General features: G+C 27.1%; 1 protein-coding gene across 1 annotated transcript in view; it reads right to left on the bottom strand.

Moving 5' to 3' along the window:
- The window catches only part of LOC120770309 (ecdysone receptor), a 283,075-nt gene that overhangs the window by 33,048 nt on the left and 232,643 nt on the right, over window positions 1–17,384 (bottom strand). The gene's annotated exons all lie outside the window — the stretch shown is intronic.

Below are 17,384 nucleotides of genomic sequence, written 5' to 3' on the forward strand. Positions count from 1 at the left end.
ATTTTTTTTTATTTTATTTTTTAATTATTTTTATTTTATTTCATTATTATTACATTTCATATTTGATATTTTTGGGTATATATGTATGTAGGTGACGCAAATATATTTTTTTTATATTTACTTAATTTTTTATATTCTTTTCATTTAATTTATTTTTTTAAATAATTGTTACTAATTTTTATTTTTATAAAATTATTTTTTTTTTTTTTTTTATTTTATATTTTTAATTTTATTAAATTTTGGTTTATTTTATTAAATTTTTTATATACTTTTTTTATTAAATTTTTTATAAATTTTTTTATTCAATGGTTTTTAATTTTGCTGCCATTTTTTTATTTTCTAAATTTTTTTCAGTTTTTTATTTACTCTTGCTTGAACTTTTTTAGTTTCAATTTTTTTATATAATGTTTTTTTTTGTTTTTGCTTACATTTGCTATTTATTTTTATTTAATTTCAATTTTAATTTTATTTTTCGGTTTTTTTGTGTTTGTAAAACTATGTCTTTTGTGGGTTAAATAGTTTTATATTTATTTAATTTATTTGTCACTTTTTTCATTTAGTGCATTTTTATTTTTTTTTTAATTTTTTTGTTTTAATTTTGCTTTATTTTTTTTTACTTTTGTTTGGATATAATTTATTTTTTAAATTTTTTAAAATTTAATGTTTTTTTTAACTATTCCTTTCTTATAAAATATTTTTTTTACTTAAGTGTTTTGTTTTCATATTTTTTGTTTTTAATTAATTTTTTTCTTGCTGAAATGTTATTTTAACCAATTGTTTTTGCTTCATTTTAATTTTAATTAATTATTTTTTAAGCTAATTATTTTTTGATTAATTATTTTTTTATTCTTGCTTATAAGTTTTATTTAAATTTTGTATCTTTTTTTTATTTTTAATTTATATTTATTTACTAATTAATTAATTTTTTCATTTATTTATTTTTTTTAATTTTTTAAATATTTTATATCATATATTCATACATATTTTTTTTCTTAAACATAAAATTTACATTTAAAAAAGAGTCCAGATTTTATTGCTCATTTGTTCTCACTTAATCATTTTTCCTTCTTAATTGATTTTTGTCTCACATTCACTTCAATTGTCACGCTTCAAAAAATCGACTGCAAATCCCTCTAGTAGCAAGCAGAATATTCTCTTTTTAATTAATACCTTGCATGGCTGGCTACTTCGCAATTTATTTTCAATATTTTCGTACACTTCGCGCGTTGTAATTCATCACGTATTTTGGTTTTATTACGGTGCCATTTCAAAAGATTTACAATTTCTCTTAATTTATTATTGAACGCCTACAACAACTGCAAGTGACACTTCAAACCGCCCACACTCGCTTTTTTACAAAAATTCCAAAATACAGCCAAGAATTTGTTTAAGAATTATTTAAATGCGTAATTTGCTTTGTTTATACATTTATTAATGCAAAGACAATTAAAGAGCGCTTATAAGAAATCACGAGTGAAAGATTCGCCTTCGATTTTGTCATTTTGGCATTTTGAGTGCTCACTTAGTAATGAATCACATGCCCTTGCAGCAGACGAGTATGTAAATTTTTTCTGGTATTTTTTTAAGATTCTTGATTATAAGAAGCTTTTTTGTAGAAATGTGTGGGTTTTATTTAAAAAATAAAAATTCGTTAATGATTTCATTTGGGATGTGTTGAAAATATGATATATTCACATTGCATTGGCGTGTTTTGCGAAATTTGCAAAATTCAAGTATTAATTCTTTGAAATATTATTTTCTTCGAAATATGGCAAATATTTATTATAAAAAATGTAAATTTTTTCATTCAAAAAATTTAGTCAATTTTTAGATTTTAATAAATTTCTACGTACATAGCTTTACAATTGGAAAACCTTTTCAAGTCTCGAGATCTATCATTTGAAAAAATGTTATGTTAGTGTGACTAACTAAATAATTATAAGTAAACACTTTTTAAATAAAAAAATTAAATCGAGATATTTAAAAATATAAACAAAAAAATAGTAAAAAATATATATAAGAAGCATAAATAATTATTTTTTAAATAAAAAAAATAATAATAAATAAAAAAAATTTAATAAAAAGGTAAAATAATAATAATTTTTTTTTAAGTAAACAAATAAAATCAGGTAAAAAATTTACAATAATAAATAAATAATTTTGAAATAGAAAAATACAATAAATAAAATAAATAATAAAAAAATAAATAAATAAACAATTAATAAATAATAAATAATTTGAATAAATATAAAATATAAATTGTATGTGTAAAAAAAGATAAATTAATAATTTTATATAAAAAATTTATGTAAATACGCAAAAATTAATAATTTTAGAATAAAAAAATAATAATAAAGAATAAAATTGAACTTGAAAATTTAAAATAATTTATAAAAAATTTAAAAAATAATAGTAAATTAAAACAACTAAAACAAAAAAATTAAATAAAAAGTAATATAATAATATTTTTTTAAGTAAACAAATAAAATTAAATAAAAATTTTAAATAATAAATAAATAATTATTAAATAAAAAGCTAGTGAAATAAATAAAAATAATTAAAAAATAAATTAATAATAAATAATTTGAATAAATATAAAAATATAAATTTTATGTGTAAAAAAAAAAAATTAATATTTTTAAAATAAAAATAATAATAAAAAAGAATAAAAATTTAACTTGGAAATTTAAAATAATTTTTAAAAAATTTCAAACCATTTAAGAAAATATAAATATCAAAAAAACATAAATAAATATGTTTTAATTAAATATATTAAAAAATTAAAAAGAAATTTTGATTTAAGCGGTTTTCTCTTGTGAGCGAGTATTTTATTTGCGAGCTGCCTGCGAAAAAACAAATATTTTTTCAGTTCAGTGAGCCTGACTAGAAATTTAGCGACTTCAATTACGAAGCATAACTACACTGTTCATTAATTCTTGAAAGACTGCACTGGAAAGTACAGCGATAATTCTATTATACCAAAACAGTTATAGCCAACTTGCTCGCTCAAAACAAATAGAACACAGTTTTTGTCAAATATTGAAGCATAACTCATTAGAGTCATCCACAATGTATCATAAAATTTTAACCTCACGCTGTTAGATATAACCTATATATAACCGATATATAACCATTTTATAACCAAAACTCAAATTTTGTTTCAATATGAGGGGTTTCTATTATAATTTTTCCTTCGCCTGTAAACTTGTGAAAAGTGATGTTTCGTTATTTTGGATTTTAGATGACAATACCTTCATGCATGTCATTTAACCGTATAACTGTTATACACCATCTTTGCAACAGGTCAATGATTTTAATTTAAAAAACATGCTTACATAATACAAGTAAGAATGGTATGAGAAAAGAAACCAAAATAAATCAAGCATTAAATTCGTTGTTGTAGTTTTCATATTTCATATTCTCCTATGTTCTCTTCACAACACATGCACAGAGTAAGTAATGTATAAGTAGGTGCTACAAAGTTTGTTCCAAAGTAAACAGGACTTTTTGAATCTAACGGCCCTTGGTGGCGCCATCTACATATACAAGTATGGGGACTGGTGCGTTAGAATCTGCTATCTTTATCGATTGTCCTGTGTGAATTTCATGACATTTCGTCGATTGGAAGTGAAGTTATTGCGTTTTAAGTGTCAGTATGTTGGTGTTATCGGTGCGAAAATGAGCTTCGAACAAAGAGCCAACATTAAATTTTGTTTTAAAATTGGTAAAACTTTTACCGAAACGTTTCAATTGATGAAACAAGTTTATGGCGATGATTGCCTTTCTGGTAGCAGTGTACACGAGTGGTTTCAACGTTTTCAAAGTGGCCGTGAGGACATAAATGACGATCAACATGTGGGCCAATCAAAATCCATGATCACCGGAAATTCCATCGAAACTGTGCGTGAATTCATCAAAAATCAGCCGAAATCATCATTGAATTTCATAGAAATGGAATTGAACATCTAAAAAACATCCATTTATCGCATTTTGACCGAACATTTGGGCTTACGAAAGCTGTGTGCAAGGTTTATTCCGCACAAATTGACTGACGACCAAAAATTGCACAGAATCCAACATTCGGTCGACGCTTGTGACCGATTATTTGACTAAAAATCACATTTTAACCATTAAACACTCCCCGTATTCACCTGATATGGCACCGTACGACTTCTTGCTTTTTAGAAATATGCATTTGTCCATGAAAGGAAAGTGTTATGCAGACGTAGAGGCCTTTCAAAAGGCTTGCAACGGCATACTGGCGGCCATACCGGCCAACGAGCTAAAACACTCGTTTGACATGCTTTTGGATCGTGCAAAAAACTGTATTGAAGCAGAAGGAGACTATTTTGAATAAAATAAATTGATTTTGCCGAAAAACCATTTGTTCTGTTTTTTTTTTAAGTCCTGTTTACTTTGGAACACACCTTGTATATATTAATAAGTGGTAAACAACTTCGCATAGTTGAACTTGAGTCGCGAAAAGTAAAGAGCAAAACAAGTTACATATTTACATAAAATCTAGACATACAAAGATATACTTCAAATTAAAAAAAAATAAAAAAAAATTAAAAAAATGTATAATAATAAAATAAAAATATTTAAAAAAAATTAAAAAAATAAAAATAAAAAAAAAAAAAAAATTAAAATAATTAAAAAAAATTAAAATAAAAAAACAATAAAAAAATAAAAATGAATAAAACAATAAAAAAATTAGAATTTTCCAGCTTAGCGCAGCAAAATACTTCTACTGTAATAAAATCCATCCAAAAGTTGAGTGAGAACAAAAGCACTCAATGAAAGGGAAGACCAGGTCTGAGGACAAGGCAGCGTGGAGAATTTGAGCGCGTGCAAAATTTCGATTTCATGGCCCAACGAAGGGGATTGCCAATATTTATTGGCAGTTAATATGGTTCTTAGTAGACATATATGTATTTATGTAGGTTGTGTGTGTGTGTGCATGCTTGTAATTACTAAATTCTGGGAAATCTCATTTTTTGGATAATCAATTATTTTTGTGGCATTAGATTTCATTTTATGTGAAGAATTACGAAGTAAATAGTATACAAGTATAGTGTCTCAAACATATTTAGACAGAAGGCGACTACTAATAGAATAACAACTAAATGTATGAAGATGTAGAGAAAATGTTGTGTGTATATTTTGCTGTGATGAAATTCGATTAATGCCAAATGTTTTGTGCGAAAATCAAATTTTTATTATATATTATACAACTTGCAATTTGAATGCTTTAATCAATTTGAGAAAAATTTATAAAACTCAGTGTATGACTGAGCTTTAACTTACAGCGCGTTTTTCTTGAATATTTTAATTTTTATTTTTTTGCAATTTACGTTTTATTAATTTAGTTTTTTTTTCAATTTTCTGCAGTTAACAAAGCCAATACCTCAATAAAGCATGACTACTGCTTATTTGTAATGTACATATATTTTACGCCTGCTTAACACTTGCAAACATTTATTTTGATTTATTAGTATTTTTTCAACTTTTTCGATACTTTTTCTGAGTTGTTAGCCCGCTGTGCGCCGTCGCTCATTTCCGTTAAAAGCAAATTCAACTAATGGCTTTAATTACGTATGCGTAAATGTAGTCATTGGCGCTGAATTTGAAAACAAAATATTGCAAATTTTTTTTGACGGTCTTGTTGATGGAGTGAAAATAGTTAAAAAAAAATATTTAAAAAAAATTTTGCTAATGAGCACATTTGCCGTTTGCTGAAAAAATATTTTATTTAGAAAATGTTTTTTTTTTGAGAAAAACAATTTTTTAGAAAATATTTTTTTGATGTTTTTTTTTTGAGAAAAAATTAAAAAAAATCTTTTTTGAAGAAATTAAAAAAAAAATAAATTTTTTTTGCTAATGGTCACATATTTTTCTTGAGAAAAAATTTTTTTAAAAATTATTTTTGTGAGAATTTTTTTTTTGAAAAAAAAATTTGAAAAAAATTTAAAAAAAATCTTTTTTGAGAAAATTAAAAAAAGTATAATTTTTTTTGCTAATGGTCACATATTTTTTTATTAGAAAATAATTTTTTGAAATTTTTTTTTGGGAAATTATTTTTTTCTTTAAAACAATTCTTTTTAAATATTATTCGTAACATTTCATTTAAGTTTAATTTTTAATAAATAAGTTTTATCATTATGTATATATTTCTTTTTTTTTTCGAAGTTTGCGTCCGTTTTGCAAGGAAATTGCTGCGGTTTTAACAATTTTTGTTCTTTTCTAACAAAATTTTTGCATAAGGTTGCCTACATTTAGGCGCAAATAATAACTCATGTACTTTAAACCATACATATTGATAAAAAAGTAAATATTTTATCAAAAAAATATAGAATATTTCACATAAAATACAATTATGTCTACATTTCTCTGTTTTCTTACTCAGTCTTGAAGGCCGAGAGGCAGTCTTTTTATATACCGTAAGGGCTCAAAAATCAACAATAGGTTGCGGTTATAAAAAAAGTATGTAAAATAATTAAAACCCGCATATAAACATGTACACATATATGCAAATATACTTACATACATATATGCGCCAGAAATCCATCATCGACACCAACAATGCAACGGCAGATACAGTCAACATAATGTATGCGAATAAAAAGAAAAAGTGTAAATGCAAGATTACACGAGTGACTACAATAATAATGAAATGGCGGTGCAGTAAAACAAAAAACTCAGTTGTTGCCAAATGTACATAATTAAAAACTACCGCGCTGAGCAGTGACGCACCGAGTGCCTTAAGTGAGGCTTAAGTACTTTAAAAGAACTGCATAAATGTTGAAAACTGTTAAAAATGCAGCAAAGTTAAAAACAAACAAACAACAAAAAAAAAGTAATATAAGCAAATAAAGAAAAAGTGTTAAGAAAATAAAAAAAAAATTCTTACAAGAAGTTGATTTCGAACGTACAGTTTTTATGACAGCAATATGCTTTAGTGGTCCGATCTGAACAATATGTACGGAGATTGTAGAATTATATTCGATAATAATCTATGCTTAATTTCGAGAAGATATCATGTCATATGAAAAATTTTTCCATATAAGAACTTGATTTCGAACGTACAGTTTGTTTGACAGCAATATGCTATAGTGATCCGATCTGAACAATTTCTGCGGAGAACGTTCAGTTTGTATGAAAGCTATATGCTATAGTGGTCCGATTTAAAGGATTTCTTCAGGTATTTTAGCGTTGCATTAGAAAATAATAAGTGCCAAATTTCGTAAAGATATCTCATCAAATAAAAAAGTTTTCCATTCAAGGACATGATTCCGATAGAACAATTTGTATGACAGCTATATGCTGTAGTGGTCTAATATCGGCGGTTCTGGCAAGACAGCAACTTTTGGGGAGAAAAACACGCTTTGACTAAAAAGAAAAGAAAACGAATGTTTAAAAACTCTGAAATTAATCAAAAATAACTTTCTATGAAAAAATTTATACTCTCCCTCTACTAAAGAATCAGCAAAGTAGTGATGAAACCAAAACAAAAAAGTCTCGCTCTTCTGCATTCAATTGCAGCATCTCTGCACATATTTCGCACAGAAATAATTGTCTGCGTGTTTTCTTTTTTTTATAAATTTACTTTATGCAGCGCATCATAAAAATGTTTATGCGTCGCGTCGTGCGCCAACTTGATGAAATTGTTGACTGTAATCAACAGCGACAACACTTGTCGACAGCTGTCTGTCACGACAGACATAAAACACACAGAACAACAAAAATAAATATGCAAATCAGTGTGGTAAGCTCCCATTTGGTAAGAGATAAGCAACAGACAAGTCGACAATCCTAACGCCAGCTGGTGATACGTTGGGCTTTACTTTCTTTATTATTATTACTTACAACAACTGCAGTTGGCTAGACTCATCACTGTTTGCGGTGGAATGCCACTGATAACCAAAAAATTCAACAAGCGCCGCCGAAATAGCGCTTCTCTCACATCTCCTGCACTTCGTTTGTCTCAAATATCGCTAACTTTGTTGAAGTTTTTGTTGTTGTCTTTGATTTTATTTAACGCAAAATAATTTAGTATTGTTGCTTTTGTCGCCAATAATATTGCCACAAGTGTGATGCTGCGATTTGCTGGTTTGTTTTGTCAATATTATTGTTGTTATAATTGCCATTCTACGCACGAGACAGAAAATGTGGGCAAATTCAATGTTTTTAATGTTTGAGCTTATTGGCTTTTGATAGTATGTTTAGATTATTTTATATAAACCAAAATTAAACATAACACCTGGTTATTATTAAAGGATTCTGCGTAATTATTTTATATGAAAGCAACTGTGCGGAAAGATTGTTTAGCTCGTTTATAAATGGCATTGTGTATAGAAGGAACAAGACACTGTTCTGTGGTTCTGAAGGAAATCTCCAAGTATTTTATGTGTTAGTTATAACATTTAGGAAATTTGTGAAAATGTTAAGGATAATCCAAAAATTTTAATTTTTTTCGCAACATTTCCTATTAGTTCTAAAGTAAAAAAATAAAAGGGAATTTAAATTTTAACTATCTATAATAGCGCAAAATCTTTAATGTTATATATAAAACTCCAAAGCTTAACGTTTCCATACTGCAATGTATAAATGTTTGTATAGTTACTCTTGAACGCCTGAATGTATGCCTTTGGATATGTTTTGTGTACGTTTTTTAGGAGGAGCTGGGTTATTTCGTTCTATGCAGTTGTAAATACACATATATACATATCTACGTTATAAAAGCAAAAATTACAATGCACTTCACTGCATCGCTAACGGGCATTGAATGCGCTAAAAAGTAGGCAACATTACAAAAAACAGCAAGTTGAAAATATAAGAGGGGAAATAGGAAGTTAGGGTTAAAAATAATAAATTAAAATCAAAATTAAAGTTAAAATTTAATTAAATGAAATTTAAAATTAAATTATATTAAATTTAAAATTAAATTAAAATAAAGTAAAAGATAAAAAATTTGGATTGAAATTGATATTAACTAAAATCTAAATTAAAATTAAAATTGAAATTAAATTAAATTAAAATTAAAATTAAAATTAAAATAAAATTAAAAAAAAGTAAGAATAAAAAAATTGGATTGAAATTGAAATTAATTAAAAATAATAAATTAAAATCAAAATTGAAGTTAAAATTAAATTAAATTTAATTTAATTTAAAATTAAATTTAAAATTAAATTAAAATAAAGTAAGAATAAAAAATTTGGATTGAAATTGAAATTAATTAAAATTAAGATTAAAATGAATACCAGAATCTAAATCAAAACATAAATATTAATTAAAACCGAACTAAAATTACATTGAAATTAAAAAAAAATTAAATTCAAATTAATTATAAAATTAAAAAAAAATTTAAATTCAAATTCAAATTAATTATAAAATTAAAATCAAAAATTAAAGCTTCAATAAAAATTAAAATTAAGATTAAACGTAAAGTTAACACCAAATATTAAAAAACTTAACTTTACCAAATTTCAAAAATTTATTAAAATTTATTTTTCAAATAATATTGAATTATTTAAAATTTATTAAAATTGAAATTAAAATTTTAGTAAAAATTAACATTGAGAATAAAAATTAGTTTTAGATTAAAATTGAAATTAAAATTAAAGCAAAAACTAGTATTAATTAATTAAAAAAATTAACATTAAAAACAAAATTAAAGCTTAAATTTAAATAAATTTAAATTGAAATTAAACTTAAATTTAAATTGAAATTGAAATTAAACTTAAATTTAACACCAAATACCGAAAATTATTTAAAATTAATTTTTATATTAATATTGAATTTAAATTTTAAATGAAAATGATAATTAAATATTAAGTTAAAATTTAAAGTTTGATTTAAGTACTAAATTGAAATAAAAATTAAAATTGGAAAGAGTAAAATTAGAATTAGAATTATAACTAAACTGAAATTGAAATTAAAATTAAATTAATTAAATCAAAACCAAAAAAGTTAAAATTAAAATTAAATTATAATTGAAATCAAAATTACAATTAAAATCAAAATCATAATCAAATACAAAATTGAAAACCAAATCGAAATTAAAAAAAAAACACAAAAAAAATTATTTAAATTAAGTAAATGAAATAAAAACTAAAATTTAAATCAAAATTAAAATTATAATAAATCAAAATCAAAAATTGAAATTAAAGAATATATGTATATGTATGTATATGTATGTATATCGAATGTAAAGTTAAAATTAAATTTAATGTTAATTTTAATATTAAATTCAAAATTAATTAAATCAAGCTTCCATAAATGCCATAAGTACGCACATACATATAAATATAAAATATATATATCACTTGCAAAAATTGCAATTTTTCATTTACACAACATTCACATGCCGTTAATGCGCCCAGAGAATACAACTCTGCTTGCGCTGAGCGCAAACAAACACCGCATACTACAGCCAACCATTGCCAAGTTGAAGCTTTTTTAACGTCTTTTGTCAAAAAAAAAAAAATAATAAAAAATATTTGCAAACTCTGCCAGGGTAAGAGTGCGCTTGTATATAGTGGGCCTGCCAGCTCGAGTGCACTACAATGCAGACCCATATATACATATACCCATATATACACGCATATATCGGTATACATAGGAGTCGTATCTAGTAGTATACTATATTTAATGAGTTGTAAGCAGCAGTAAAGCAAACAATGGAACGAACTCTATTTTTATTTATGTGTGCACAGAAAGGATATATTACATACCTATATGTATGTACATATATTTGCTACTGTCAGTTAATGCCATGAAGGGAAATGCAGCAGCATCAAATCAAAAAATTGTCTTACTTAAAACTAGTTCCTGACATATAATAATATTGAGGTATTTATGCTTGGATATTGATGATTATTTGTATTGATAGGAAATTAATGTGTGTTTTGAGTTCCAAAAATCGAAAAAAAATTAAGTGAAGTACTCTCTTCGTAGTAACTGACAATCAATTCTAATTTTGCTTTCATATATCGTAGCTAATCTACAAAATATTATATTAGAAATATTAAATTTTATAATTAATTTATAATAATAATATAATATTTATTTATAAGATAATTATAACTTACTTTATAACCTATTTTTAACCGAATATAACCTGTTTTTAAACTAATTATAACTTATCTTATAAACTAATTATAACCTATTTTATAATTTAATTATAACTATCTTCTAACCTAATTATAACCTAATTATAACTTATCTTATAACCTAATTATAACCTATTTTATAATTTAATTATAACTATCTTCTAACCTAATTATAACCTAATTATAACTTATCTTATAACCTAATTATAACCTATCTTATAAATTATAACCTAATTATAACCTATGTTATAACCGATTTATAACCTATTTTTTAACTTAATTATAACTTTCCTTATAACCTAATTATAACCTATTTTATAACCTAATTGTAACTTATTTTATATCCTAAGAGTTATTTCTCCTAACTCTTCAAAGGATATTTAATTTTTTTTAATCATGTTCCGAAAAAATTCGCTCTCTTCTTCTGCGCACTTCTCCAAATTTTTCCTACAGACCATACGTTTTCTTGTACAGGAGCATTTTGCGCTCATATGTAAATGACTTCGGGAAGCTTGCTAGCAACAATATGGGGTGGTGCATTCCGCTGTATAATATGCTGCATAGCAATGAGGGGTGTGTGTGTGTGTTAGGGTTGCATTCGGTGGCCTACCTCACCATAAATGTTTGTGGCGTTGGTACTATTCATTGTAGGAGCTGTTACAAGCTACATGAAAATATTTTAATTACGTGAAATCAGGGTTGCATGTGCATACATCCGAACAAACACATACATACAAATGTATGTGGCGCAATACAAAGTGAAAACACACAAACATACATACATACACATGTTTTGCAAACATTAAGCAGATATGTTTACAGATGCATATACCATATATATATTTATTTATATGTATGTATGTTGTCGTATTGTGGCAAAAAGCGTAAAAGTAATAAAAAAGCGTGCATGAAAAGTTGCATGCGCTTATCGTAACTCTAAAGTTTTATTTCTGTTTGCATTCTGGCAAATAACAGCAGCAGCAACGGGTACACTGCTCCACGCTCACACTTCAGCAGGCATTGAATTATGCCTTCCGGTCGAGTGCGAGAATTTAATTTCATTTCATTTAGCGTGTTTTGCGCTTGCGGATTTTGTGTAATTTCTTGTTCCGATTTTTTTTTTGGTGGTTTTTGTTATTGTTTTTGTAGGTGCGGCAGCTCGCATGTGCGCTTGTAAGCGAGATTTATGGATTTGTAAGCACAAGCTTTTAAATTGAAGAAAAATGTTTGCATTGACCTTAGAAGAGGCGAGATGTGGGGCGTTAATTAAAGCTGGATGATGTAGAAAGCTGCTGAAATTAATATTTTGAAGATTTTAGTAACTGATTGCCTATAAATATTGAACGTTATGGCCTGGTTTTTGGTAAATATTGAACCTAACATCTTGGTATCATAAGAGTTTTGTAAGAAATAACAATCATTTTATCAGTAGATGATTCAAATAATCAAATGTACCCATTTATATATTATTTATCTTTGGTATGACGTTTCTATATTGATTAATAATGCGATTATTAGATTAATTGTGACAGCAACTGTGAAAAATACGATTTTTGTGGCTTGAGCACGAGCTTCTAGCTGTTATTTCAGTTGTTCAGCTGTTATAGGCAGTGTCTTGAAAATTGTATTTTAGTACTTGAGGGGTTATATTCCCTTATGAATTTCAAAAAATCGTTAAGCAAACGAGTATATATCGAATGTACGTACATTTGAGAATATTCTCCGAAAATTTGCAGTTGATGCGAGGAAGCGTTCCAGAGATATGCGCGTATTTGTAAGAATATAAGACAATATTTATTATAGGCAGAGTCGTGAAAATTGTATTTTAGTAGTTTAGGGTTATATTCACTTGTGTGAATTTCAAAAAGTCTATAAGAAGACGAGCATATATCGAATTTATGTGAGAATATTTGCCGAAATTTTGAAGTTGATGCGACAAACCGTTCCAGAGATATGCGCGTATTTGTAAGAATATATGAACGAAACGGCTTTGAAGTCTTTAAATGCGCCTTTCTTGAAAAACTGTTTTCAGAGTCTGTGAAGAAAATATCTTCGAAAGAGCTGTATCGATCAACTTGACTTGATTTTCTTAGGTATATTTGTCAGTTGATGGTCGAAAGAAAAATATTTTTTCAAAGTCAAAGAGACCTTACTTTAGTAGAAAAAGCGAGGTACTTGCATATTAAATTTGTGTAGCGGAATTCTCAGAAATTGTAAAGCCGATGAGCTTGCAAGAAAATGCACTCTTGCCAAAATTCCAGCAGGATGGGAAAGGAAAGGGGGTTCGTCTATCTTCATGTATACAGGTGCTCGATTCAGCACTTGTGAGACTGCGAAAACCTTCTGGCGTAGAGTGAAATGTTAAAAATTATAAACGAGCTAATTGGACACTGTCCTATTGACACTCATACGGTGAGGCGATGAGATTTTAAGGTACGAAACTTGTCAATGTTGCAGTGAAGAAGATGAGTTGGTAACATCCAGATACGCTCTGGTGTCCACTGTCCAGATTTCGCCCGTTTAAGGTTTGTGCAACTCGATTGCCATATATTTTATGAACCCGGTCAATTGCCGGAAATTCATATTAGCCGTCTCAACAAATTTGTTTCAAGCGTTTTGTAGATATTCGACGGGCTTTTCGATTCACAACTAGCAGTTCTGTGCATCACAACATACTAGCGTACCTAACAGCCCAACTCGAACTATTTGTGGCCTCACGCGTAATCAAACTATTTTCCTAACCTAAGCCACTCAGAAGTGTAAATTTCTTGACACGACTTTTTTGGTCAAAATTTTGTCAAAAATTAAAATTTTGACTAGTTCTTCGATTGTTGTCTGCATTAATCTATGGTAATACAGTAAAATCTCTCTTAAAATGACGCTCTATTAAGCGGACGCTCTTTTAAGTGGACGTTCTTTTAAGTGGACGCTCTTTTAAGTGGACTCTCTATTAAGCGGTCATCTCCATTAACCTTGCATATTGGCCGGTCCAAAAATTTTTTATGTGTATTAAGGACAATCTATTAAGCGGACGCTCTAATAACCGGACAAAAGGACGGTCCCGCTAGTGTACGTTTATAAGAGATTTAACTGTAATATTTTTTTTCATTTCTGCGTTTGAGACAATTTTAAGCAGAAAAATATTCATTGTCATCAAACACTTTTTCCGGAGGTCCTCATGGAGCTTGTCTACGGCATCAAGGGAATCCAAAATATTTCAAAATGAATATCTTATTATTAAATTAAATTAAATCCCATAAATTTACTCACTCTTATTTAAAAAAAAAATTAATACTTTTTTCAAATTTGCAAGGTGATGTAAGCTCTTAACTCAACGCTTACTTTACCCTATCTTAATCACTGATATAGCTTGAAGATCGTCGTACCATATGTATATCGGATGTAACCGATTGCTTACGAAATGATTAACTACGAAATAATCAACGTTTGACCTTGCATTTCCACACGCTATCTCATGACTAAGAATCTCGGTTTGCCACAACAAAAGTATAATAAAACCTTCTATTTGAATTAAACCGTAAATAAGTACCATAAAACACTTTGTGGAAATTCCAGGCAGCGCCAATAAAACCAATGCCAATTTTTACTACCAATTTATAGCTATTCCCAACAAAAGAAAGCCACATTGAAAGTGTGTAATAACTGTACCTGATCGTAAAATTTACCGCTTACTCTAGTTTGCCGGCAATATTACGCCAATGCATTAGGCCTGCAACCCCTTTCACTTGTAGCAATTTTACACAGCGCGCTTTGCAAATGCGCTCCATATATACTGCCGCTCTTTTGCCTTCTATATTTTTGCTTGGTCAAAGCGCCAAAATGTATGCAATGCTGCAGTTTCTGAGTTTTCCATTTATTTATATATATATATATACATATATCAATGTATGTGTGTAGTAGTGACAAATGGCGTCGCACAACGAATTCGTGCGCACATTAGAACAGTAAATACCAACCACCAACCCGAACTATTACAAATAGCAGTGAAAAAGAAAAACTAAGAAAAGAGAGCAAAAATATGTAGCTGCGAAATGCATTTCAGCCAGCTCAAGCAACTTGAATCACTAACAAAACCTAGAAAGTTAGAGAAATGGGTGAGAAATGCAGTAAACTCGCACAAGAAAACGGTAAACAGCCCTAGGCAAAGCACAGGAAAGCGGAAACAATGTGAAAGCTGGTCACAAAGAGCATATTCAGGTGGCGTGCTGAGCAAGAGAGCGAGCGCATGTGATAGACATGGCGCAAGGGTTAAGGCAAGTCAAGGCACAGCTCGGTTTATTTTTATTTTTACTTCTCCTTTGTTTTGGTTTTCGTTTTGTTTTTGTATTTTACAACTTTTTATCGCTGTCACATGGTGGCATTGCAAACTTTCTACATGAATCTTGTGCCATTTGAATACATATCGAAATGCAGTTAAAATGCGCAAGGAAAGTGCATTAATATGCATGGAGAGGAAGGTAAAAGCATAACAGGCAGCTAAAAAGTACAGTTGGATGGTATGCGCGCGAAAAGTTCTTGCATAGCAATTCATGTAAAGTTTTTGGCCGATTATTCGCAAACTTTTGTATACCTCTGTATGTTGGTATGAATGAATGAATATATGTGTGTAGGTATGTATTTATGATAGTAAGCATGTAAATACTTGTAAGTATGTAAGTTTTGATTTGTAAGTGACATGAAAAGAAAGTGGCGCCAAGTTCTCTTGGCTTGTTAGAGGCAAGCCGAAATGAGCGGATATTCGTAAGGTGGAGCCGATTGGAAAGTATGAGAGTCTCTAGTTGAGATTAATGGTTATTTTATAAATCGAAGCGAAATAAATTAATGCGTTTTTTATTAATAGGGTAGAAAAGAAATACAAAAATAAAATGTTTCTTATAAAAACACAAATAAATTCTTGAAAAGTGTATTTAGATGAAAAAAAAATTTCAAAACTATACAATTGCTTAAAAAGAGTGAGGTGAATTCGATTTGAAGCTTGAATTGAGTTTTGTAGAAGAGTGTAAAAATATAAATAAATAAATTTAAATAATAAATTTATAAATAAATAAAAAAAAAGTATATCCTTTTGAAAAAATATATAAAAAAGTATAAAATTGTAAAAAAGAGTGAGGCGGATATGATTTGAAGTTCCCTTTTTTTCTAAATCTTTTTTGCAATTTTATACTTTTTTATAATTTTTTATTTTTTTGATTTTATGTATTTTTTTCTTGAAATTGTTGGAATAAAACACACAGAATTGATTTTGAAAATATGAAAATAATTTTTTTTTTGCTTAGAACTTGTCTAAAAAAATTCCAAAAGGGGTTTATTTATAAAAAAAATATATTTTAAAAGGTAATAAATGACAAAATAGTATTTTTTTGTCTTTTCTTAAACTACAAATTTGTTGGTAATAATTAATTTAGTATATATAAAAAAATATTTTCATGGCAGCTAGTATATTAGTATACACCCAAAAATATCAAATATGAAATATAATAAAAACAAAATTAAAAATAAATTAAATTAAATTTAAAAAATTAAGTTTATTTAAAAAAGAAATATTTTTACGGCAGCTATATATACCCAAAAATATCAAATACAAAATGTAATTAAAAATCCAAACCACAAATTATACTAGTATACGCCTGCCTATGTAAATATGTATATCATCACGGAAATGTCATATTTTACTAACACAACACATTAAAACAAACGCTTGATTGACAGCTGTCATTTTGCAACAAACGGAAAGCGAAATTCAGTGAAAAGAAAGCATCAAAATATTACCAGCGGCAGCAGAGTAAAAATTATTATATTATCTTTCTAAATTTTTTTTTTGAGAGAGGTAAAAAATCAATCATTCATAAAATTTTTTTACGAAAAAATTTAAATATTAGCAGCGACACAGCTAAGACTAAAAATTTTAATATATTTTTTTATTTTATTATTTTAGATAAAAATAATATTTTTTTTTTTTTAAGATAAAAATTATAATATTTTTTTATTTTTTTAAGATAAAAATTATAATATTTTTTCTAATTTTTTGTAAAGAAAGATAAAAACCAAAACTTTACTAAGAAAAAAAATTTAAAAAAATACGGCAGATTTCATACACATTCTATAACATATATTGAAACTGTCAACTGGGGTCATACTCATTTCCTCTGAGCAACTAGTTGCCAACTACTATGTATTTCCACCAGCTAATTAAATATTTAAATAACAACAAAGTTGTATATTTGCACAAGCATTGACACACTTACTAGATTG

The sequence above is a fragment of the Bactrocera tryoni genome, chromosome 3 (genome assembly GCF_016617805.1).
Source record: "Bactrocera tryoni isolate S06 chromosome 3, CSIRO_BtryS06_freeze2, whole genome shotgun sequence".
Classification (NCBI taxonomy): Eukaryota; Metazoa; Arthropoda; class Insecta; order Diptera; family Tephritidae; genus Bactrocera; species Bactrocera tryoni.